At 34.8% G+C, this 24,929-nt stretch overlaps 1 long non-coding RNA gene and 1 other non-coding gene across 3 annotated transcripts in view; one reads left to right on the forward strand and one right to left on the reverse strand.

Annotated features, from left to right (window-relative positions):
- The window catches only part of LOC102165728 (uncharacterized), a 582,163-nt gene that overhangs the window by 106,000 nt on the left and 451,234 nt on the right, over window positions 1-24,929 (forward strand). The gene's annotated exons all lie outside the window — the stretch shown is intronic.
- On the reverse strand, window positions 3,641-3,747 carry LOC146401687 (U6 spliceosomal RNA). The gene has a single exon (XR_014811599.1). It is a non-coding gene; the product is annotated as a U6 spliceosomal RNA (small nuclear RNA).

Consider the following 24,929-nt stretch of genomic DNA (forward strand, 5'->3'; position numbering starts at 1 on the left):
CCCTTTTCTCCACAGCCCCTCCAGCACTTGTTATTTGTGGATTTATTAATGATGGCCATTCTGACTGGTGTGAGGTGGTATCTCATGGTAGTTTTGATTTGCATTTCTCTGATAATCAGCGATGTGGAGCATTTTTTCATGTGTTTGTTGGCCATCTGTATATCTTCTTTGGAGAAATGTCTATTCAGGTCTTTTGCCCATTTTTCCATTGATTGATTGGCTTTTTTGCTGTTGGGTTGTATAAGTTGTTTATATATTCTAGAGATTAAGCCCTTGTCAGTTGCATCATTTGAAACTATTTTCTCCCATTCTGTAAGTTGTCTTTTTGTTTTCCTTTTGGTTTCCTTTGCTGTGCAAAAGCTTTTCAGTTTGATGAGGTCCCATGGGTTTATTTTTGCTCTAATTTCTATTGCTTTGGGAGACTGACCTGAGAAAATATTCATGATGTTGATGTCAGAGAGTGTTTTGCCTATGTTTTCTTCTAGGAGTTTGATGGTGTCCTGTCGTATATTTAAGTCTTTAAGCCATTTGGAGTTTATTTTGGTGCATGGTGTGAGGGTGTGTTCTAGTTTCATTGCTTTGCATGCAGCTGTCCAGGTTTCCCAGCAATGCTTGCTGAACAGACTTTCTTTTTCCCATTTGATGTTCTTGCCTCCCTTGTCAAAGATTAATTGACCATAGGTTTCAGGGTTTATTTCCGGATTCTCTATTCTGTTCCATTGGTCTGTCTGTCTGTTTGATACCAGTACCACACTGTTTTGATGACTGTGGCTTTGTAGTATTTCTTGAAGTCTGGGAGAGTTATGCCTCCTGCTTGGTTTTTGTTTCTCAGGATTGCTTTGGCGATTCTGGGTCTTTTGTTGTTCCATATAAATGTTTGGATTGTTTGTTCTAGTTCTGTGAAAAATGTCAGGGGTAATTTGATAGGGATTGCACTGAATCTGTAGATTGCTTTGGGTAGGATGGCCATTTTCACAATATTGATTTTCCCAATCCAGGAACATGGAATATCTTTCCATTTCTTTACATCTTCTTTGATTTCTTTGATTAAAGTTTTATAGTTCTCGGCATATAGGTCCTTTACCTCTTTGGTCAGGTGTATTCCGAGGTATTTGATTTTGTGAGGTACAATTTTAAAAGGCATCATATTTTTGTATTCCTTTTCTAATGTTTCATTGCTGGTATACAGAAATGCAACTGACTTCTGAATGTTAATCTTATATCCCGCCACTTTGCTGAATTTATTAATCAGTTCAAGTAGTTTTGGGGTTGAGTCCTTAGGGTTTTCTAGGTATAGTATCATGTCATCTGCATACAGTGACAGTTTGATCTCTTCTCTTCCTATATGGATGCCTTTGATTTCTTTTGTTTGTCTAATTGCTGTGGCTAGGACTTCCAAAACTATGTTGAAGAGCAGTGGTGAGAGTGGGCATCCCTGTCTTGTTCCAGATTTGAGTGAGAAGGCTTTCAGTTTTTCCCCATTGAGCATTATATTTGCTGTGGGTTTCTCATAAATGGCTTTGATTATATTCAGGAATGTTCCCTCTATACCCACTTTGGTGAGGGTCTTGATCATGAATGGATGTTGAACTTTGTCAAATGCTTTTTCTGCGTCTATTGAGATGATCATATGATTTTTGACTTTTTTTTTTTGTTAATGTGGTGTATGATGCTGATGGATTTGCGTATGTTGAACCATCCTTGTGAACCTGGGATGAACCCAACCTGGTCATTGTGTATAATTTTTTTGGTATGTTGTTGGATTCGGTTGGCTAAGATTTTGTTGAGAATTTTTGCATCTATATTCATCAATGATATTGGCCGATAGTTTTCTTTTTTGGTTGTATCTCTGTCTGGTTTTGGAATGAGGGTGATGGTGGCCTCATAGAATGTCTTTGGGAGTATTCCTTCTTCAACCTTTTGAAAGAGTTTAAGTAGGATGGGCACCAAATCCTCTTTATATGTTTGATAGAATTCACCTGTGAAGCCATCTGGTCCTGGACTTTTATTTGTAGGGAGTGATTTTATGACCTCTTCAATTTCATTTCTAGTGATGGGTCTGTTCAGTTGGTCTGTTTCTGCTTGATTCAGTTTTGGCAGGCTGTAAGATTCTAGAAAATTGTCCATTTCTTCCAGATTGTCAAACTTATTGCCATACAGTTGTTCAAAGTATTCTCTTACGGTTTTTTGTATTTCTGCTGTATCCGTTGTGATTTCTCCTTTTTCATTTATAATTTTGGTGATTTGGGTTCTTTCTCTCCTCTTTTTAGTGAGTCTGGCCAGGGGTTTGCCAGTTTTGTTCACCTTTTCAAAGAACCAGCTCTTGGTTTTATTAATTTTCTCTGTTGTTTTTTGTCTCTATTTTATTGATTTCTTCTTTGATCTTTATAATTTCCTTCCTTCTGCTGACTTTAGGACTTTTTTGTTCTTCTTTTTCTAATTCGTTTAGGTGGAGGGTTAAGTTGTCAATTTGGGATCTTTCTTCTTTTTTGAGAAAGGCCTGGATTGCTATAAATTTCCCTCTGAGCACTGCTTTCGCAGCATCCCATAGATTTTGAGAGGTTGTGTCTTCATTATCATTTGTTTCAAGGTAATTTTTAATTTCCTTCTTGATTTCCTCATTGACCCATTGGTTTTTTAGTAGCATGTTGTTGAGTCTCCATGTAGTAGGTTTTTTCTCATTTCTTTTCCCATGGTTGATTTCTAATTTCATGGCATTGTGGTCAGAGAAGATACTTGAGATAATTTCTACGCTCCTAAATTTATTGAGATTCGCTTTGTGTCCCAATATGTGGTCGATTCTTGAGAATGTTCCATGAGCATTTGAGAAGAATGTGTATTCTGATTTTTTTGGATGTAGTGTCCTGAAGATATCAATTAAGTCTACCTTTTCTATTGTTTCCTTTAGGATCTCTGTTGCTTTATTGGTTTTCTGTCTAGAGGATCTGTCCATTGATGTGAGGGGGGTATTTAGGTCTCCTACTATGATTGTATTCTCATCAATATCTCCCTTTATGTCTGTTAATATTTGTTGTATGTATCTGGGTGCTCCTATGTTTGGGGCATATATGTTGATGATAGTAACATCCTCTCCTTGGATGGATCCCTTAATCATTAAATAGTGTCCTTCTTTGTCTTTCTTTATGTCTTTTGTTTTAAAGTCTATTTTGTCTGATATGAGCGTTGCGACTCCTGCTTTTCTGTCATGTCTATTGGCGTGAAATATTTTTCCCCACCTTTTCACTTTCAATCTATATGTATCTTTTGTCCTAAGGTGAGTTTCTTGTAGGCAGCATATTGAAGGTTTTTGCCTTTTTATCCACTCAGCCACTCTGTGTCTTTTGATTGGGGCATTCAGTCCATTGACATTTAAGGTGATAATTGATAGATGATTATTTATTTCCATTTGAACCTCGGGTTCCAGTTGATTCTATGGTTCTCCATTCTTCCTTTCTTTTTTTTTTTTTTTTTTTGGTTGGATGGTCTCCTGTTATTATCTGCTTGAGTGTATTTTTTTTTCATTTTTTTGCAAATGCAATATTTGGTTTTGGCTTGTGGTTGCCCTGTTTTTTTAACTATGCTAACCCCTTCCCATAATTGTGTGTTTTAGCCTGATGGTCCCGTAAGTTCAAACACTACAAAAAATATGGAACGCTTCATGAATTTGCGTGTCATCCTTGCGCAGGGGCCATGCTAATCTTCTCTGTATCGTTCCAATTTTAGTATATGTGCTGCCGAAGCAAGCACCATTTTCCCTTTTGATAACAATGTTTGTTCTCTATGTCTATGAGTCTGTTTCTATTTTGTAGATGAGTTCATTTGTGTCACATTTCAGATTCCACACATAAGCGATATGTAATTATTTGTTTTTGTCTGGCTTACTTCACTTAGTATGATAATTTCTAGGTCCATCCTTGTTGCTGTAAATGGCATTATTTCATTCTATGTTATGGCTGAGTAATATTCATTGTATATATGTACTACATTTTCTTTTCTTTTCTTTTTTTGTCTTTTTTGTTGTTGTTGTTGTTGTTGTTGTTGCTATTTCTTGGGCCGCTCCCTCGGCATATGGAGGTTCCCAGGCTAGGGGTGGAATCGGAGCTGTAGCCACTGGCCTACACCAGAGCCACAGCAACGCGGGATCCGAGCCGCGTCTGCAACCTACACCACAGCTCACGGCAACGCCGGATCGTTAACCCACTGAGCAAGGGCAGGGACCAAACCCGCAACCTCATGGTTCCTAGTCGGATTCGTTAACCACTGCGCCACGATGGGAACTCCAGTACTACATTTTCTTTATCCATTCCTCTGTTGATGGACATTTATGTTGTTGGCTATTCCATGTTTTGGCTATTGTAAATAGTGTTTCAATGAACACTGGGGTGCATGTATCTTTTCAGACTATGGTTTTCTCCAGATATACACTCAGGAGCAAGACTGCAAGATCATATGGTAGCTCTATTTTTAGTTTTTAAAGGAACTTCCATGCTGTTCTTCAGTTTACACCAGCAGTGTAGAAGGGTTCATTTTTCTCCCTCCACAACTTCCCCAGCATTTATTATTTGTAGACTTTTTTTTTTTTTTTGGCTGCACCCATAGCATGTGGATGTTTCTGGGCCAGTAATTGAACACATGCCACAGCAGTGTTCCTGGCCTTGCTCAGTGGGTTAATTGCCATGAGCTGTGGTGTAAGCTATGCCTATGGTCATCTGTATGTCTTCTTTGGATACTTCTTCCAGTGATAATACTGGATCCGTAGCCCACTGCACCAGAAAAGAACACCTATTATTTATAGACCTTTTTTTTTGTCTTTTCGTCTTTTTAGGGCCATACCTGAAGCATATGGAGGTTCCCAGGCCAGGGGTCTAGTTGGAGCTATAGCTGCCAGCCTACACCACAGCCACAGCAATGCCAGATCTGAGCTGCATTTGCGACCTACCCCAGAGCTCATGGCAATGCCAGATCCTTAACCCACTCATCGAGGCCAGGGATCAAACCCTCAACCTCATGGTTCCTAGTCGGATTTATTTCCGCTGTGCCATGACAGGAACTCCTGTAGGCTTCTTGATGATGGCCATTCTGACCAGAGTGGAGTGATACCTCTTTGTGGTTTTGATTTGTATTTCTTTAATAATTAGTGATGTTGAACATATTTTCATGTGCCTGTGGTCATCTGTATGTCTTCTTTGGAGAAATGTATATTTAGATCTTCTGCCAATTTTTTGATTGGGTTGTTGAAATAGCAAATTTTTTCTTATTTTTATTTTTCAGAAGACTAAGTTACTTTGAATCTGGTAAAATTTTGTGTTCTGGAAAATATGTCTTTCTTATGAGAAATGATTTTTTTTGTCTTTTTGCCATTTCTTGGGCCGCTCCCAAGGCATATGGAGATTCCCAGGCTAGGGGTCGAATCGGAGATGTAGCTGCTGGCTTATGCCAGAACCACAGCAACGTAGGATCTGAGCTGCATCTGTAACCTACACCACAGCTCACGGCAACATGGGATCCTTAACCCACTGAGCAAGGCTAGGGATTGAACCTGCAACCTCATGGTTCCTAGTTGGATTCGTTAACCACTGAGCCACGACGGGAACTCCAAAAATGATTTTTATGACAACATACTATTTCATATTTGCTATTAATAATACACAAAGACTCTACCTTCCAATAATTATCATTAAGGCAATAAAAATAATGGTTATAAAACATTATTACTTTTCAAGCCACTTTGATGAGTTAAAAGATCTTTGACTAACGATAGATCTTGAGCTTACCTGTTATTCGGAAGAAATCAATCCTTACTAGAATTAGTGAGAAGAATCATAGTGCTTTGCCTGATACATCAATCAGAAGACACCTGACATTTATTCCATTTCAGTAATGTACTATAAATTCCTACAAAAAAACCCATTGGAGTTCCCATTGTGGTAATGAACCCAACTAGTATCCATGAGGATGTGGGATCCATCCCTGGCCTTGCTCAATGGGTTAATTCCATGAGCTGTGGTGTAGGCTGCAGATGCAGCTTGGAACTGACATTGCTGTGGCTGTGGTGTAGGCTGGCAGCCGTGGTTCTGATTTAATCCATAGCCTGGGAACTTCCATATGTTTTAGGTGTGGCCCTAAAAAGATGACAAAGAAAGACCATTGGGCTAGCAAATAAGGGTATAAACTTCAGCCTAGATGTATCAGTAGACAGGCAAAATAATACATTACTGAACCTGAGTCTATATTACAGAAGTAAAAACATATATAACCAACTGAAAATGCATAATTTTTAAAAAGCCATAAAAAATAAAAAAACAATTGAAAATCATGATGCCCAAGACTTGTAAGGTGTATATGTATTAACAAGGTGCTATAAACGAACATCTGTGGTTCCTCAGAATGCATATGTTAAATCCTAACCCTCAATGTGATATTTAAGGTGGGGCCTTTGGGAATTTATTAGGTCATGAGATTGGAGCCCACATGAATAGGATTAATGCCTTTATAAAAAAGATCCCATAGTGCTTCTTTGCTCCTTCCACTGTGGGAAGACACAGAAGAAGATGGCCATGTATGAATCAGGAAGTGGGCTCTTACCAGACATTTAACTTGTCTTAATCTTGACATAGTTTCCAGCCAGCTTCCGGAATTGCGATAGATAAATTTCTGTTGTTTATAAGCTGCCCAATCTGGTATACACTCTGTTATAGCAGTACAAATGGACTAAGACACAGGCATATAGGGGATTTGAAGATTGTTATTTGTCTAATTTAGAATAAATATTGGATATAGAAGATACAGTACAATTTCATTTTATATAATAACATTTGTGATAAATAGAATTATAAGATGGCCCTTAAGATCTGGCCCTAGTAAACAAGTACCCTTTCACCTGTTATTCAAACAGTAAGTAACCCAGGTGCTGCTGTGAAGGAATTTTGCAGATGCAGATAAAGTCCCAAATCAGCTGACCCTGGGGCAGAGAGAGAATCCATGTGAGGCAGATTTAATAAAATGAGCTCTTTACAAGCAGAGATGTGTTTCTTCTGGCTGGTCCCAGAAAATGAAATCAGAGATAGCAAGCATGAGGAAGATTTGACTTGCTGTATCTGAACTAAAGATGAAAAAGACTGCATGGAAAGTAATATGGGCAGCCACTATGAATTTAGAAACTGGTTCTGGCTAATAGCAAGCAAGGAAATAGGTCTGAAGTCCTATCATAGCAAGAAGGTGAATTTTGCCTACTGCAAAAATGAGTTGGCTTTTCCTGGATCTCCCACTAAGCCTGGCTTCTACCTGGATTTCAGACTTTTGCTATTCTGAGGAGAGAACCTATCCAGGCGGTGCTGAGCTTTTGACCGACAGAACTGTAAGTTAGTAAATGGGTGCTACTGTAAGCCTCTAGGCTTGTGACAATTTGTTATGTGGTAATAATAACTAATACTTCATTTAATTAGAATACGGTTACATTATTTCCCTTTTTTAGGGCCATGTCTGAAATAATTTCATGATATTTATTAGCCTTATTGAAACTTCAATTTAAAATGTTCTATAGTTCACCAGTTAAGGGCAAATGGGGAAATACAAACACATTTTATATCTCAACACTTTCTTCAGGGCAGTACGTTGGCATTTTGTTTCCTTGGGGAAATATATTTTAATGAAATAACCTTGGTACCAGTCCTGAAATATATATATTTTAGTCAAAGCTTAACCTATGAATTCAAAATATCAAATTGTTTATTAGAAAGGTACCGTAGCTATCAGACAGAAAATACTCTTCTTATCTGCTCTAAATATAATTGTAAAACCTTCACTATTTTCATGGATGTGACAACATCAATCTCATTAACTACCGAAACTTAGCTCACTAGGGTATATAACATTATTTTTTCATCCAGGGTCTATGTTGGTGACATTGACAGCCATTACTCATGATGACTGATATGAATCATAAAGCTATGACTGATGGAGAGCACTGCCAAAAAATTTCTACATGGATCCATAAAGCCTGTAGTTATTGCCAAACACATTTTTGATTTAAATTTGGAGATGACTCATTTGAATTAGTGCATAACTACCAATGACTCTCACAAAAGAGAACTCTGGCATGGAAGAGTACAGGGCTGTCTATAATCCAATTTAGACTCAATCAAAGGAACAGTTCAAGTTTAGTCTCAATCAAGAAAATCTCCAATGATTAGTATCCATCTTCAGGACAATGAAGTTTTGGTTTCCTAGGCTGATTTTTAGAGCATATTGCTTTGTGACCTTGAGAAATTTTAAAGCATCTTTTCTAAAATAGTAACAAATTTGAAGCATTTGAAGCTCTCTCTTAAAGTGTTCTGGGAATTCATTTTTTTAAACAGCATTCAGAGACTTAGAGGGATAGGACAGAAAGTCAAATCATCACAAATAATAAAATTAATAACTCAGCAATTATTATTTACTTTTAGTGTTAAATCAGTGCTGAAAAGGAAAATTCTTGGCAGGGAATGGTGAAAGTATTTCTCACAGTGACTAGAAAGAAATTACTAAGATACCAACAAGTAGCCTGATAGGAATTTCATAGCCTATTTAAAAATTTTATAAACTTCTATTACAAAAATTTTCAAGCATAACATTTTCAAGTAGACGAATAATTTAATGAACTTCCAACACCCTTAAACCATATTTAATAACTTTCAGTCATTTCAGATTTTGTTGGGAGTGTGTCATCATCCAAGACTATTTTGAAGAAATTTCCTACATAATATGATTTGTCTCAGGATCCAAATTATCAGAAAAATACAATGAATTCAAATATATTTCCAATTGTGATTCCATCTAAAAAAGTTTTTGCATTATTAATCATTTGCATTTATTAATAAAAATCAGTAAAAAGAGTTGAAATTGATAAAACAAGAAGTACAGAACCAAGGGTTTCTTTTTTTAATATAGGAGATAATACTTTGTTTTTTAAATTTTATAATGATTTTTATTTTTTCCATTATAGCTGGTTTACAGTGTTCTGTCAATTTTATACTGTACAGCAAGGTGACCGAGCCACACATACATGTATGCATTCTTTTTTCCTCACATTATCATGCTCCATAATAAGGGCCAGACAGAGTTCCCAGTGCTGTACAGAAGGATCTCACTGTTTCTTTCGAAAAGTATAAAATAATCAAGTAGGAAGTACTAAATATTTATTTATCATGTTACAGTGTAGATTTGAGCAAGTAACAGTACTAAAAAAAATTCCAACAAACTCTTTGAAGGCAAGAACTAACATCTTATTTATCCTGCTAGAAAAACTGCCATGCTTTTAGTAAGATTTAATTGATGAGACTTTTAACCAGTTAAATTTTAATTTTCACATTTACTTTGATCCATTTGCTTGCTTACAAATATTCCTATCAACTCTGACTTAAAGCAATTTTAGAATCATCATAGTTTTAAATTAAATGCATCTGAAGTATGTAGACAGTAGAAGTTGTATACTTTCTATGTTGCATTGAAAATGTTTTCATAGCATGTTTTGGTATGACTTTTCTATCCTAATGAAATATATTTGGCAATGCTTTTCATTAAAAAAATTTGTTACTGAAGTTTTATGTGCTTAAATATACTCTATCCTAATGTTAATTTAAATCTTCCTTCCACCCGTGAGAACCTTATTAAGATTTCCAAAATATGAATTCAAATCAAAGTGTTAGGATATAGGATATTTATGAATAGAAGTCTACTGTAGAGGAGCCTGCGGTCTTATGAAAAAAACGCCAAAATAATTTAAACTAGAAGAAGACAAATCATGGTCAATATAGAATTAGTTAAATGATAAATGAAAATTAAATCCATATAGGTGCAGGAATATATTTTTCTTTACCCTTCTATAAAAATTTCACTTATTGCATGGCTGGGAGTTAGAGCAGTTTACCTGCAGTCTGTCCTCCTTGGGTACAGAGGGAGACCTTTTGGTGAAGACAAAAGAATCAGGTGACTTGATCTAATTTCAGTTGGGCTTCTGAATAAGTATACTAATGTATTTTTATCTCTGAAATGCCCGTAGCAGAATGTCCCTCACTAGGATTAGCTATTCTAGGTAAAACACAAGGGCTAAGACATGGCTTCCTGGAGGATGTCACATGATCTTCTCAATACTCTGGAGCGTAGAAAGCATGAGTTTTATAATCTAAATACTTTGTTTTGTGTGAAGAATTCCTTGACTCTCATATATTTTGGGCCAGTGGTACATGCTCTAGATAAGGAAGGAAATGCCTTGGGACTGCCTTTGATTTCAGTTTAACTGAACATCATATAAAAATATTTATTTTTAGGGAGTTCCCATCATGGCTCAGTGGTTAACGAATCTGACTAGCATCCACGAGGATGCATATTTGATCCCTGGCCTTGCTCAGTGGGTTAAGGATCCAGCATTACTGTGAGCTGTGGTGTAGTTCACACATGCGGCTCAGATCCTGTGTTGCTGTGGCTGTGGCATAGGCTGGCAGCTGTAGCTCCAATTTTACCCCTAGCCTGGGAACCTCCATGTGCCATGGGTGCAGCCCTAAAAAGCAAAAATAATTTTAAAAAAATTGTTATTATTTTTAATTGAAAGTTAGTTGATTTGCAATATTATGTTAATGTCAGGTGTATAGCTTAGTGGTTAAGAATTTCTTGCAGATTATACTCCATTATAAGTTATTACAAGATAGTGATTACAGTATAATTCCCCATGCTATATAGTACACTTTTGTTGCTTATCTATTTTATATATAATGGTTTCTATATGTTAATCTCATATCCCTAATTTGGTCCTTCCCACTCACCTCTTGCCTTTGGTAACCATAAGTTTGTTTTCTACATCTGTGAGTCTGTTTGTATTTTTCATGTATATTATTTTGTATTATTTTTTGGTTTCCACATATAAGTGATATACAGTATTTGTGTTTCTCTAATTCACCAAGCAAAAATTCTCTGGGTCTATACACATTGCAGCAAATGGCAGAAGTTCATTCTTTTTCATGGTTGAGTATGATTCCTGTGTGTATATGTGTATACACTTTATATTTTGCACTGAAAATGTATACGGGTTGAGTGATATCCCATTGTACACACACACACACACACACACACACACACACACACACCCCATATCTTCTTAATACAATCATCTGTTGATGTGCACCTGGTTTCTTCCATGTCTTCACTATTGTAAATAATGCAACTATGAATTTGTGGTGCATGTATCTTTTCAAAGCAGTTTTGTCTTTTTTTTTTTTTTTTTTGGTAGTGTCTTTAGTTATGGTGCCTCAGGGTAATGGCCTTGTAGAATGTATTTGGGAGTGTTCTCTCCCCTTCAAATTTTTGCAATAGTTTGAGAAAGATAGGTATTAGTTTTTCTTTACATGTTTGGTAGAGTTCTCCTGTGAAGCTATCTGTTCCTGGACTTTTGTTTGCCAGGACTTTTTTTTAAATTACAAATTCAATCTTATTTCTAGTGATTGGTCGGTTCAAATTGTTCTTTTTCTAGTATCAGTCTTGGAAGGCTGTATGTTTCTAGAAAGTTATCCATTTTTTTCTAGGTTTGTCCAATTTGTTGACCTATAACATGTATTCATAATATTTTATTATGATTTTTTTTTTACCTCTGTGGTATCAGTTGTTATTTTTCTTTTCTCAATTTCTTATTTTGTTTATTTGGGTCTTCTCTTTTCTTCTTAGTGAGCCTGGCTAAAAGCTTATCAATTTTGTTTATCTGTTCAAAAAACTAGCTCTTGAATTCATTGATCTTTTCTGCTGTTTATATTAATCACCTCTAATTTATTTCCTCTCTGATCTCTGATCTTTATTATTTCCTTCTTTCTGCTGACTTTGGACTTTTTTCCCCTAATTCTTTCAAGTGATATGTTGTTTATTTGAGATTTTTCTTCCATGGCATATGGAAGTTCCTGGGCCAGGGATTGATCCCATGCCACAGCAGTGACCAGATCCACAGCAGTGACAACACTAGATCTTTAACCCTCTAAGCCACAGAGATATGCTTTCATTTCTTTTTTTAAAATTCAAATATAGTTGATTTACAATGTTGTGTTAATTGCTGCTGCAAAGCAAAGTGATACAGTTATACATGCACACACATATATTCTTTTTCTTAATATTCTTTAACATTATGGTTTATCACAGAATATTGAATATTGATCCCTGTGCTATAAATAGGACTTCAGTGCTTATCCATTCTACATAATAGTTTTCATTTACTATCCCCAAACTTCCACTCTATCGCTTTTCTACCCTCCATTCTCCTTTGCAACCACAAGTCAGTTATCTACATCTGTGAATCTGTTTCTATTTTGTAGATAGTTTCATTTGTGTCATATTTTCAATTCTACATATAAATGGTATCATATGGTATTTGTATTCTTTCTGACCTACTTCACTTAGTATGATGTTTCATCCATGTTGCTGTAAATGGCATAACTTCATTCTTTTTATGGCTAATATTCCATTGTCTATATGTACTACATTTCTTTATATATATATATTATATATATATATTCATTTACCCATACTTTTACTTTAATGTTTACTTTATCTCAAGCTCTCAACTATGAAGACAGTAACAGAGAGAATCCACACAAAAAGACTGCCAAAGCCACCAAGCAGAGCATGTATATCGTGTTGTTTCAAGTTCTTTTATGAAACTTGATTCAACTCCTCAGCTTTCCTTGGACAAGCAGTGGAGGTGATGGTACAGACATACGCTTACCATGACCCAAGATGAGCCATGACATCATTTTTTAATGATTAAAACATTTCTCTTCTTGCCCTGGTGCCCAGGAAGAGGTTGGAAGATGGTGCTACAGTTTTTTGTTGTTGTTGTTAATAGCAAGCTCAATAAACAAACATCTTTCTCAAGAAATTGGGTGAGGATTGGGATGAACTCTCCCTTCTCCTGCTTTTCCCTTACAGAGTCCACTAGGATTATCTATTTCTTCATGTCTTAGTGTGGGCTTATATTAATAATAATCAAGATTTCACTTGGCTCATGTAGGGCTTCATCCAGTATCAAAAGCCTCTAATGTGCAAAGATATTTTTTCCTGAACTTCCTGATGAATGCTTCACATGCTTTCATTGACAAGTTTGTTGGATGATCACATGCTATGTAGTACACAACCTTGGTGCTTCCACTGAACTATATTCTGTCTTCTGAGCCCTGTAGTCCAAGTTACCATCATTTTCATCAGAACTACTGAAATAGTAATTAAACTCTTTTTCTTACATAACTTTTCTCCCTCCTATAGTCAGATTTTCTTTTTTCTTTTCTTTTTTTTCATTGTAATTACTGAACTTTGCAAAAGGCAATGGATAACATGATCTTTTTATCTAAAATCTATTAGTGGCTACAACTGCTCTCAACATAGGGACAAAATTCTTTCACGTATCCTACAAAGGCCAACAAGATATGATCTCTTATCTAGTTTTACCTAGCTACTGATAAATCAAAAATCTCTAAATGAGCCCTGGTTTGTTCTAAAAACTTCTAGACATGTATCTAATTGTCTAACTGTTAACCTTACCCTATAACCCTAACTCTAGCCCAAAACCTAATTTCCAGACTGGATGGTGGATGGCAGTAGGTTGATATCTCTCTTTTCTTTTTTTATTTTTTTTTGGTCTCTTTGTCTTTTCTAGGGCCACTTCCTGCGGCATATGGAGGTTCCCAGGCTAGGGGTGTAATCAGAGCTGTAGCCACAGGCCTATTCCAGAGCCACAGCAACACGGGATCCGAGATGCGTCTGTGACCTACACCACAGCTCATGGCAACGCCAGATCCTTAACCCACTGAGTAAGGCCAGGGATCGAACCTGCAACCTCATGGTTCCTAGTCGGATTCGTTAACAACTGTGCCACGACAGGAACTCCAATATATCTCTCTTTTCTATAGATTTTGGAGTTTGGTAAGACTTTTCTTTCAAAGTATCTGGCCATTTTGTTTAGGCTGTCACTTTTTGTGGGGCATAAAATTTCTCATATTTTCTCATTGTTTTTAAAAGATATCTAAGTTTGATATAATATGAAAATCATTCTTAAATGACTTTTGCATATCTTTCAGGAATATAAATGATTGAAAATCAGTTATCCTATATAATAATCCCATTACAAAAATGATAATCTGATTGCAAAATATTGCCAGTGGTTACCTGAAGTAGTTACAAGTAATTTCCATTTTTATTGCTTTGCATACCTATATTTTCTAAATTTACCACAATAAACATGTTTTATAATAGTAACTAAAACAGTGACATCTTTTTAAAAGGTCACTGCTTAAGAATATTGTCAGTAGAATTAAATATCAATGCAAACTTTTTGGAGGTGGCAATTGTAAAGCGTTTATAACATATGAAAAAAATTATAAAGGTACTGGAAAGCATCTAAAATTAGATAGAATCTGGAAGAGATTCTACTCTTGAAAAACTGATGTACAGTGTAAAAATTGAGAGTTTGTAGCTGTTTTTCCTCTGTGTTCTCCTTAATCACTGTTTATGGCAGCAGAAAACTACAGGCTTAGAGGTGGAGATGACAAATACAAAAGAAAACAAAGCCAGTTTAGGGCTGGAAGGATTTCTGGAAACTTAATAGGGAAATCCTTCATGAGAACCACAGAATACCTAAGAACTCAAACTGAGAATAAATTTCCTAAATCTCTGATTGACAGCCACCTATACATCTTCGAGGAAGAACCTAATGGGAATATCCCCAAAAAGGTAGAGATCAGAGAGGAAATTAACCTTGAAAGATAGAACTGCACTGGATGAGATTTGTGACTTTCTGCTATTTTAACTGATTATATTTCCAAACTATGCACAGCTTGATGGTAGAGAGCTGAAGCCTTACTGGCTTGAGGCATCAGAGGACAGAACCTGAAGCTAGAACACCAACTAAAACTTGAGAGGAGAATTCCCCAAAGCAAAGTGATATTAAAGGGAATAAGCCGTCATATCTGTGTGTACATTCTGCTCAAATACTTGTCTGACTACTGAAATAGGAAGATGCCATGGACACAAACAGGGTTCCAGGCTAAGCAAGGTAGCATTGGGAAGTTGTAAAAATTTAGCAGAAATCTGTAAAATGCAGGGTAGACGGTTTGCACTTTGAGTCTGGAGTAGGTTATTGCCTATTATAACAACAATAACGAGTACAAAAAATAATAATAATAAAATCCAATCTTCAGAAAACAGCAAAAATACAATGTCCTAGTTTTTAGCTGAAAAAAGAAAAAGGAAAGTATGACTTATATGTAAGGAAAAAAGCAAACAATAAAAATTGACTTTGAGTGGGTCCAGGAATTATATTTAGAAGATAAAGAATTCAAAGCTGCTACTACAAATGTGCTCAAAAATTAAAAGGTAGGTAATTCCCTGCTGGCCTAGTGGGATAAGGATCCAGTGTTGCCACTGCAGTGGCTTGAATTGGTGCTGTGGCACAGACTTGATCCTTGACTGGGGAACTTCCACATGCCATGACTACATCCCCCCCCCCAAAATGAAAAGGCAAATATAATTAAATAATAAAAAATTGATTGGTCTTCTGAGTGAAGAATTGGAGAAAAACCAACAGAGAAACCGAAACAGAAGAAGATATTCTAGAGATGAACATTCCAATAACTGAAAAGCAAAAATTGACATATAGGCTCAACAACATTTGAGGGTGGGAGGAAAAAATAATGAACTTGAAATTAGATCAATAAAAATGATCTAACAAAACAGAGACTTAGAGAACTATGGGAAAATATCCAGCAATGCAATACATGTACTATTTACGTTCCAGAAGGGGATAGGGAGAGAAAAGTCAATGATAAAGAAAAACCTTGAAAGCAGTCAGAAAATAACAAATTACATACAAAGGAATAGCAGCACAGTTAATGAATGACTTCTTTGCTTCCAGTTTATTTCCAATGCAGTGAATCATCTTCACTCTCAACAGTCTAAAGTCTTTTTCATGGAGGGTGATAATCTCCAGATCACTTTGCTATTTTTTCTAGGGATTTTTTCTTGCTCCTTTATCTGAGTCATGACTTTCTGTCTTTTCATTTTGTATCAGATTGTTGAAATTGTCTACCAAGAAATATATAGCCAATGAATCTAACATACTTTCTCTGAAATTTCCCAAGGAAGTTCTTTAGGATTAAAGGAAAGGACACAGATGGTAACTCAGATCTCAAAGAAGAAATAAAATACACAGAGAATGATAAATATAAAAAAATAACAGTTTTATTTTTCTGTGTTAAATTCTTTAGAAGATATATGGTGGCTCAGAGCAGAAGTTAAGATTCTCAATTATTGGGTTTTTTATATATATAGATGTGATATGTGTGGTAATAATAACAGAGGAGATGAAAGATAACTATCAATATACTGCTGCAAGTTTCCAATATTTTATCTTAAATAATCAAACATAAACTCTAAAAAGATCATGACTCATTAAAGATTGATATTGTAGTTTCTGGCAAAGACTAAAATGAAATAAATAGATATAGCTAGGAAACCCAAGAAAGGAATTAAAATTGAATATTAAAAATAAGGTAGAGTAACAAAAAATTAGAAGTGGGAAAGGATAAATAAAAGATTTTTTAAAAAATGACAAGTAGAAAATAAATTACAGATATGGCAGACATAAGTACAGCCATATCTGTAATATCTTCAGGTAATGTGTGAAAAACACTCCAAGCAAGAGATACTTTTTTTTTCAGAAGCATCCGTATGCTGTCCGGAAGAGATAGAGTTATGCACAGACACAAACACGATGAATATAAGAGGTAGAAAAATATATACTATTTTAAAAGATTAAGATTAGGAAAGCTTAAATGCCTATATTAATATAAGAAAAAATACTTTATTACAAGAAGGGTTACAAGAGACAAAGAGGAACATTTCCTAATGATGGGTTAATACGTTAAGGAATTATAATAGTTTATAAATGTCTATGTACCTAATAACAGAGCTTTAAAATAAACTAAACAAAAACTGGCAGTCTTTATGAAAAAAATAGACAAGTATACATTGTTGGTGAGTTTAACACATTTCCCTTGGGTATCAAGAGAACAATTTCACAGCAAAGAATTAGCAAGAATACAGACTATTTGATTCTGTCAGGTACCAAAATATTGTAAAGTGTTAGGTTTTTTTACTTGGCCTATGACCCGGTTTGAGTAATTTTTTTGGTACCAAATGTAAGTTATAAAGATAGATTCAATCTTTTTCATGTCCTGGAAACATGTTAAAAAGAAAAGCAATTCTGATCTTAAATCTTTATGTAAATCAATTAACTATGTGCATGTGGTTCTATTACTGGACTTTTTATTATGCTCCCTTGTTGTATAGTCCTGTAGTCTATTTTTGTGAAAACCACATACCAGTTGTCTTGTCTGCTTTATCATAAGTATGGAAATCAGGTTGTGTCCGTCATCCAAACTGTTCTTTTTCAGAATGGTTTTGGCTATTCTAGTTCCTTTGCCTGCACATATAAATTTTAGAAACAGCCTGTCAAGTTCTAAAATTAAATAAATAAATACGCAAATAAATCTTGTAATTTTTATTGGGATTACACTGTACATGAGTTTTGGAAGAAGGGACATCTTAACAGTATTGTGTTTTTCAATCAGGAGTATGGAATATATTGCTCTATTAATTTCAGTGTTATTTAATTGTTTAAATTAGTGTTTTATAATTTTACACATTAAGATCTTGCCTATATTTTGTAAGATTTACACCTAAGATATAAGATGTTTGGCAAGTGAAGCAGCCAACAAGGGATAAATCTTCAAAATATACAAACGTATCATGCAATTTTATATAAAAAAATACAATCCCATTAAAAATGGGCAGAAGATGGAAATAGACATTTCTCCAAAGAATACAGATGACCAAAAACATATGAAAAGATGCTCAACATCATTAATTATTAGAGAAATGCAAATCAAAACTACAGTGAGTTATCATCTCACACCTGTCTGAATGGGCATCATCAAAAAGTCTATAAACAATAAATGCTGGAGAGGATATGGAGAAATGGGAATACTCCTATACGGTTGATGAAAACGTAAGCTGGTGCAACCACTATGGAGCACAGCATGGAGGTTCCTTAAAAAACTAACTATAGAACTATGCTTCAGCAGTCCTATTCCTGGGCATATATCCAGAGAAAGCCATTGTAAATTATAATTTTTATTGCAATTTCCAATTGTTCATTGTTGCTATACAGAGCAATACTTATCATATTGTCCTTGTTTTTTGCAATCTTGATAAACTTTCTTTTTATTGCTACTTGCTTTTTTCTTTAATGAGTCTTTTGGAATTACAATCTTGTTTCCTTAGAATAGGGACAGCTTGCTTGCTTGTTCTTTCTTTCTTTTCTTCCTTCCTTCCTTCCTTCCTTTCTTCCTTTCTGTGTCTTTCTTTTTTGCTTTATTTTATTGGCCTTAGTAGGACAATCAATAAGATGTCACCTGGGAGTGGTGAGAGCAGATATCCCTGCCTTATTCCTAATCATAAAGAAGGGAGGCATTTATACCATTAAGTATATTTTTTAGCTGTAGGTTTTTTTTTTGGTAGGTGCCCTTTATCATTGATGATGTTCCCTTCTAAGCAATTTGCTGCGAGTTTTATCATGAAGGGGTGCTGGTTTGTCAAAAGACTTCTTCTTCATCTATTGAAATAAATACAGGATTTTCCTTCTTATTCTGTTGATATGGTGAGTTACAGTCAATCCTCATTATTTGTGGATTCTGCATTTGTGAATGTGCCTACTTGTTAAAATTTATCTCTAACCCCCAATGCAACATTTGTAGTGCCTTAGCAGAATTTGCACACAAGCATATAGAGTAGCAAAAAAAAAAAAAAATTGAGACATCTAGTGTACATGGTACCAGCTGAGGTCAAACAAGGTAATGCTTTACTTTCCTGTTTGAGCTCTCATGAAAGGATCATTTCATGGTCTATTTATTGCCAGTGGCAACACTGGATCCTTATCCCACTAGGCCACCAGGGAATTACCTACCTTTTAATTTTTGTGCTCTTTGTTGATAATTTTACTGTTTAAAATGGCCACCAAGCATACTGCTAAAGGGATATCTAGTGTTCCTAATTGTTGTGAAGTACAGCAAAAACATACATGTAGCTAGGCTTTGTTCAGACATGAGTTATAGTGCTATTGGCTATAAATTTATTGTTAATGGATCAACAATTTGTACTAAATAAGGTGTCTTAAAGCAGAAATGCACATAGACAACTTTATATTTTGATCCATTGATGAAAATTCACCAATAAAACTATTTGGGCATGCAGAATGCTTTGTTAGAGAGTTTTTAAGTTTAAATTGAATTTCTTTAATAAATCTAGAAATGCACAGTTTATTTCTTCATTATCAAGCACTGGGAGTTTGAGTCTTCTAAAGAATTTTACTCTTTCATCTATATAGTTGAATTTATGGGTGTAGAGTTTTTTGTAGTATTGTTTTACTAACCTGTCATGATAATGTCTCTTTTTATTTGTGACATTGTAATTTGCTTATTTTCTCTTTTTGTTGGTTCACCTATTTCTTTTTTTATTGATTCACCTGACTAGAGGATTATCAGTTTTATTGACTTTTCCCCAAGGAACACACATTTGGTGTTATTTATTTTCCTCTCTCTCTCTCTATTTTTTTTTTTTTTTGGTTGTTGTTCTCAATTTTCTTGATTTCTATGTTTTATTTTTTTTCTCACATTTACTTAGGATTTAATTTTCTTTTATTCTCATTTCTTAAAGTAGAAATTTTACAATATTGACTTAAGATATTTTCTTTCATCTAATATAAGCAGTTAATGGATAAAAGTCACTCCAAGTACTGCTTTAGCTACCTGCATCTCCTTAATTTTAATGTGGTTTTCATGTTTTTTCAATTCAAAATACTTTTAACGTACCCAACATATCTCCTTTGGTGTTCATGATCCAGTAGATCTATATTAATTTCCAAATATTTGAGGGCTTTTCACAGATAACTTTTCACTCTTGATTGCTATTTTAATCCATTATTGAGACCACACATTATGTGAATCAATTTTTAAATTTTGTTAAGGTTTGATTTTAAGTCTAGAATATGGTCTATCAAAGTAATTCATATGTGTTTGGAAAGAATATATATTCTGCTGTTATTCAGTGGAGAATTTTAGAAATGGCAAATAAATTGATTAAAAACATTATTCAGATCTTCTATGTAGTTACTGAATTTCTGACTAATTGTTCTATTAATTACTGAGAGAGAAGTGTTGAAGTCTCCAACTCTATCTGTGGATTTTTCTATTTATCCTTTTTTATCAGTTTTGTTGATCAGTGAAGCTCTGTTGTTAGGCCTATAAATATTTAGGATTATTCTTTTAGTATATTTGACTTTATTGTATGTAAATATAACCACTCTATATTTATTTTGATTAGTGTTTGCATTATATATACATGTATGTGTGTATATATATATATATATATATATATATATATGTGCATATGTGTGTGTATATTTATTTACCCAATCTTTTACTTTAATGTGCTTAGATTAAAATCTATCATCCTGGAGTTCCCTTCGTGGTGCAGTGGTTAACGAATCCGACTAGGAACCATGAGGTTGCAGGTTCGATCCCTGGCCTTGCTCATTGGGTTAAGGATCTGGTGTTGCCGTGAGCTATGGTGTAGGTTGCAGACGGGGCTCGGATACCGCGTTGCTGTGGCTCAGATTCCACATTGCTGTGTCTCTGGTGCAGATCGGAGGCTACAGCTCCGATTAGACCCCTAGCCTGGGAACCTCCCTATGCCGCAAGAGCAGCCCAAGAAATGGCAAAAAGACCAAAAAAGAAAAAAAAAAAAAAAACTATCATCCTTTCATTTTCTTTTAGTTTCTAGTTCCTTCTTTTTTTCTGATTTCTTTGGATTGAGTATTTTTTATTATTCCATTTTTACTGTTATTGTCCCATTATTCATATGGCTTTTACATTTTTCCCAGATGTTGCCTTAGAATTTAAAATATATATCTTTAACTAATTGAATCTCTCTTCAAGTAGTATTAAACCATTTCACATATAGTATACGGACCACAAAACTGTGTAAAGTTCTTGCTTTCCTCCTTTGTGCTATTATTGTAGAAACTTATACTTGTATATATGCTTTAGATGTACAGTACACTGCCACTATTTTTGTTTTGGTTAATAATTGATCTTTTTTGAACAATTGGAAACAAGAGAAAATGAATTTTATATTTACCTTCATTTATGAAATTTCTACTCTTCCTTATTTCTTGATGTAGGTACAATTTTCTCTCTGGTATCCTATTTATTCTACCTGGAACATTTCCTTTAACCTTTGTTATAGTACAAATCGGCTGGTGCAATGAATTCTCTAAATCTTTCTCTGATAACATCTTTATTTCTCTTTTATTTATTTATTTATTTATTTATTTATTTATTTATTTATTTTTTGTCTTTTGTCTTTTTAGGGCCACACCCACAGCATATGAATGTTCCTAGGCTAAGGGTCCAGTTGGAGGTACAGCTGCTGGCCTACACCACAGCCACAGCAACACCAGATTCCAGCCGCATCTGTGACCTACATCACAGCTCATGGCAATGCCAGATCCTTAACCCACTGAGCGAGGCCAGGAATTGAACCTGCAACCTCATGGTTTCTAGTTGGGTTCTTTAACCACTGAGCCACTACAGGAACTCCTCTCTTTTATTTTTGAAAAATATTTTCAAAATATAGAATTCTTAATTAATGTTTTTTTTTCTTTTCTTTCAGTACCTTAAGTCACTATTTTGTTTTCTGGCTTGCATTGTTTATGGTGAGAAGTTTAATTCTCATTTTTGTTCCTCTATATGTTATGTGCATTTAATCTTTGGCTTTTTTCAAGGTATACCTTTTTTCTTCCCTTTTAGTAATTTGAATATGATAAGTCTAAGTGTGTATATGGTATATATTTATCTTGCCTAGTGTTCATTGAGATTTTTGGGTCTGTGTTTTGGAAAATTGTCAGCCATTATCTCTTCAGATATTTACTCTTCCTAATTTTCTTCCTATTTTCTTTTAGGATTTTAATGACAGATGCTAGGGTATTGATATTGTTTCATAGCTCTTGTATGTGTTCCTCTGTTTTTGCTGTTATTTTTTAAAAAAAATCAATGCATTTTATTACATTTATGGTTGTACAATGATGGTCACAATCCAATTTTATAGTCTTTCCGTCCCAAAAGTCAGCCAATCTCCCCAACCACTTACCTGTCTCCTTTGGAATCCATAAGTTTTTCAAAATTGTGAGTCAGTATCTGTTCTACCAAGAAGTTCATTGTGTCCTTTTTTTCAGATTCCATATGTAGGTGATAGAATATGACTTCGGTGTCTCACTGTCTAACTTCACTTAGCGTGATAATTTCTAGGTCCATTCCTGTTGCTGAAAATGCCATTATTTCTTTCCTTTTTATGGATGAGTAATACTTCATTGTATATGTACCACATCCTCTTTATCCATTCTTCTATCCATGGACATTTAGGTTGCCTCCATGTTTTACCTTGTGTATAGTGCTGCAATGGACATTGGAGTACATATATCTTTTAAAGTCCTGTTTTTTTCTGGATAGATGCCCAGGAGTGGGATTACTGGATCAAATCATAATTCTTTTTTTGTTCATTTGTTTGAGACTGAAGTGCATTTAATTTTCCTCTATTTAAATCACTTTTTGAAAACAATAACCACACCAATTAAATTTTTTTTCTCCTACCTCTTGCTTTTAAATATTCCTGTTCTTATTCTAGTTTTTACTCCTACTTATTGCCTTATAAAATGTAGCAGAGTTAAGAGTGAGTCAGTCTTCTGTGAAAAAGCAGTGGGAGTGTAGTGAAAAAATGTTTAAATGATGGTTATGATTATTATCATCTGTGAAATACATGCAAACTCATTTCAGAGAATTTGCAAACCAAATGGTAATTCTATTTTTGAGGAATCTCCATACTGTTTTCCGTAGTGGTTGCACCAATTTGCATTCCCACCAGTAGTATAAGAGAGTTCCCTGTTCTCCACACTGTCACCAACATTTATTGTTTGTATACATTGATGATGACCATTCTGGATGGAGTAACTTGGTACCTCATAGTAGAATTGATTTGCATTTCTCTAATAAGTGGTGATGTTGAACATCTTTTCATTTTTTTTTTTTTTTTGGCCATCTGTATGTCTTCTTTGGAGAATTGTCTGTTTAGATCTTCTTCCCAATTTTTGATGAGATTGTTTTTTTGGTATTAAGCTGCAGGAGGCGTTTATAAATTTTGGAGATTAATCCCTGTCAGTTGCTTCATTTGTCAATATTTTCTCCCATTCTGACTGTTATCTTTTCCTTTTGTTTAGGGTTACCTTTGCTGTTTTATTAGGTTCCATTTGTTTATTTTTGGTTTTTATTTTCATTACTCTAGGAAGTGGATCTGAGAAGATATTGCTGTGGTTTATGTCGGAGAGTGTTTGGCCTATGTTTTCCTATACGAATTTTATAGTACCCAGTCTTATAATACCCAGTCTTATATTTAGGTGTTTAATCCATTTTGAGTTTATTTTTGTGTATGGTGTTAGGGAGTGTTCTAATTTCATTCTTTTACATGTAGCTGTCCAGTTTTCTCAGCATACTAATTGAAGGGACTATCTTTTCTCCTTTGTATATTCTTGCCTCCTTTGTCATAGATTAGTTGACTGTAGGTGATTGGGTTTATTTCTCAGCTTTCTAACCTGTTTCACTGATCTTCATTTCTGTGTCTGTGCCAGTACCATATGGTTTTGATGACCCTAGCTTTGTAGTTTAGCCTGAAGTCAGGGAACCTGGTTCCTACAGCTCCATTTTTCCTTCTCATGATGGCTTTAGCTATTCTGGGTCTTTTGTGCTTCCGAACTTTAAAATATTTTATTCTAGTTCTGGGCAAAATGTCCTTGGTAATTTGATAGGGATTGCATTGAATCTGTAGATGGCCTTGGGTAGTATAGACATTTTGACAATATTGATTCTTCCAATCCAAGAGTATGGTATGTCTTTCCATCTATTTGTGTCATCTTTGATTTCTTTCATCAGTGTCTTATAGTTTTAAGAGTACAGGTCTCTTGTCTTTTTAGGTAGTTATATTCCTAGGTATTTTATTCTTTTTTTTTATGTGGTGGTAAACGGGATTGCTTCCCTAATTTCTCTTTCTGTACTTTTGCTGTTAGCATATAGAAATGCAGTTGATTTCTGTGTATTAATTTTGTATCCTGCAACTATAGAAAATTCATTGATGAGCTCTAACAGTTTTCTGGTAGCATCTATAGGATTTTATATGTACAATATCATGTAATCTGCAAACAGTGATAGTTTTACTTCTTCCTTTCCAATTTGGATTCCTTTTAAGTCTTTTTCTTCTCTGATTGTGGTGGCTAGGACAACCAAAACTCCGTTGAATAGTAGTAGTGAGAGTGGACATCCTTGTCTTGTTCCTGATCTTTTGGGAATTCTTTCAGCTTTTCACCATTGAGAATAATACTAGCTCTGGCTTTGTCATATATGGCCTTTATTATGCTGAGGTAGATTCCCTCTGTGCCCATTCTCTGGAGGTTTTTTTTTTTATCAGAAATAGGTGTTGGTTTTGGCAAAAGCTTTTTCTGCATCTATTGAGATGATTCTATCCTTCAGTTTGTTAATGTATTGTGTCACACTGATTGGTTTGTGGACATTGAAAAATCTTTGCATTCCTGGGATAAATCCCACTTGATCATGATGTACAATCCTCTTATTTTATTGTTTCATTCTGTTTGCTAGTATTTTGTTGCATATTTTTTCATCTATGTTCATCAAGTATATTGGCTTGTAATTTTCCTTTTTTGTCATATCTCTGTCTGGTTTTTGTGTCAGGGTGATGGTGGC

The sequence above is a fragment of the Sus scrofa genome, chromosome 7 (genome assembly GCF_054392235.1).
Source record: "Sus scrofa isolate SSC_HxYL_T2T_F1_AM1 chromosome 7, Sscrofa_HxYL_maternal_Yorkshire_Landrace_v2.0, whole genome shotgun sequence".
Taxonomy (NCBI): domain Eukaryota; kingdom Metazoa; phylum Chordata; class Mammalia; order Artiodactyla; family Suidae; genus Sus; species Sus scrofa.